The following is a 2,686-nucleotide window of genomic DNA, read 5'->3' as shown; positions in this document are numbered from 1 at the left end:
GTTTATTTTGCTCTGAATATGTGAGTGATTGGAGGTTGATTGAATGATTGAATTGCACTGACACAAATGTAGGAAACTTAAGCTGCTCTCACCATTCCCTGGTGAGCCAACATTAACACAAACACAGCACAGAGAATGAGTGTTGTAAATACTGTCATTGCATTTTTCACTTTTCCACATGCAGTCCACCCACAAAACATCTGTCTGATGTTTGTCTTCTCCCAGTTTCTTATTTTCTTGTCTTTTATATATTCACCGTAATGAAGGTAATGAAAAATATGAATGGAAAATTTGACATTTAGTTTCTAACTAAGATCTTTTACAATTTATAAAATATAAAATAATATTGTTCTGTAGCACATAAAATAATGATTCTCTGCCTTTTTGTGCGTACAATCAAAATGAAGATGTCATATCACAGAGACAATAATCTACTGTACTTCATTTTTCCCCATCTCAAACACTTATTTTACTCGCTGTTTCAAATTGAACAGTATCAAGTAATTCACAAGTTTCACTGAATGAAGCTATTCATTTTAAGTTGTTACAAGTTGCTACCAAAAATTAGACACTATTAATGTTTTCTATTTTAGAGAATTATCTTCCTCGTTTATCTTAACTGTGTACATATACCGCAGTCTTAAAAAAAAAAATGTTTTTTTATTTTTAACTTATGTGATAGTGCCTCTGAAAACAATAATGATAATATGAACAGTACAGAAATATTGATATGTTGTTGAATACAACCCTACAAAGCTGGTTTTCTCTATAATTGCACAAAAATAGTGTGTATATTTAATTTGTTTTAAAGCTAAATAAAAGTTATTATTTAACAAAAACTCTTTTTTCTACCATTTACAATACAATAATGCATTCATAACTATCAAATAGATTATGTAAATTACATAAAAATGTAAAATAAATATTATAAAATATATAAATAAAGTAGTGGTCCCCTGGAGTTGTGTCGCTGGTGTTGCCATTTAACGAAAATAATTTATTTTTAAATAAATTTCACACTGATGACATCACTTGACTTCCTTCCTCCTATTTCCTGAAGATCTATGAAGAAAGACCCATGTTTAGTCCACTGTCTCTTTTCAGTTATCAGAAATGTTCTCCTTTATCTCATGATTTCATATTAAGCTTTTAGTTGAAGTCACTGGCATGACCTACTTTAATGTTAGGGAATTGTAAAAACAAAAACTAGAACATAAATTGATTAAACTACTTAATTTAGTGAATATACCATGATTGACAATGTGTAACTTGCACCAAACATTTTGTAAAATGCATTTTTCTTGAAAACTGTCCCTGGTGTTACCTTCCTTATGGGTAACACCAGTGAAGATCAGTTTATGTTTATGTTCTTTTACTAACTGCTTTCACTAAATGCCAAATGTAACAATGTAGTCTCATCTAATAATTATAGTTGAAGAATAAGGATCTTTGGTCTAATGGTTGCCACTGGTGATTCATTGTGTCACTGGTGTTATCATGTTTTTTTTTTTTTTCTATCACATTAAATACAATGAGTCACATGTCGCATGATAATTTTACTTCCTTTGAATTTTGCTTTACTCAAGAGTTCAGAGATTATATCATTTCTTGTTTATATATATATATATATATATATATATATATATATATATATATATATATATAAAAACATCATTCAATCACACTTTTAAAAATAAATAAAACATAATCTCCTAATTTGTAACATTATCATTATTGTTCTGTAACTCTGATTACATGTGCTGAAAAAAAAAATCCAGGAATAATACTTCATAAAAACTTACTTCGCTAATACTTAAGTTAACACCAGTGGGAAAAATATATATTATATATAAAATATATAAAATTATAAAATTATATATATATATAAGTCCTATAGTTTAACTTTTAAATCATTTTTTTAGCATCTTTAACAATGTTTGCTCATACCTTTTTAATTTAAGTCTCCATTTCTGCGGCTGACGGTCACATGCTGCTTGCTGCGGTTATTTGCACAGGGTACAAAATGGCGGGAAGCCGCGAACTGGTTAGTTGACGCACCATGTTTGTTATCGCGAGATATAAAAAAACGGTAATTTGCTTCCAATGGTAAATTCAGTTGACAGTAAAACAGTAATTTATATGTATCAAATGTATTTAAAATGAGATCATCTCTGGCATTATACACAAGATTTCTTTAACATTACATTTTTAAAAGAGGTTTCTTTTAGTCAGACATGGCTGCATTTTCAAGCTCTTTGCCTACGTCCCATTGTGCATACTATCCATCCTAAATTCTGTTGGTACTTTTAAATATTTAAGACAGATAGTGTGGATATGCACATTGGGATGCAGGGACTGTCTACTGTACATTCTTCTTCTTGACTGACATTGAGATGTCAGATCAATGGACTCTTCCCTTATGTTGACACACTCATTGGTTAAAGATGGATGTGCAGTGGCCACACAACCCTACCCTGCTTGGATTAATAACACTGAAAAGGACAATGCTATTGCTATCATTTAGCATTCATGCACTGCATAGACGTAAGCGTGCTTTTGTTAATGAGATGCTGTCATCAGAAACACATGGGTTCAAACAAACAACTACAATATGTGGTAACACAGACCAGTCTGACGAAATCTGGTTCAAATATGATCTCACAAACCTGTGAAAGCTAATGGCATA

The sequence above is a fragment of the Carassius gibelio genome, chromosome B23, assembly GCF_023724105.1.
Source record: "Carassius gibelio isolate Cgi1373 ecotype wild population from Czech Republic chromosome B23, carGib1.2-hapl.c, whole genome shotgun sequence".
Taxonomy (NCBI): Eukaryota; Metazoa; Chordata; class Actinopteri; order Cypriniformes; family Cyprinidae; genus Carassius; species Carassius gibelio.
The sequence above is the reverse complement of the archived record's forward strand: the minus strand, read 5'-3'. Positions refer to the sequence as shown.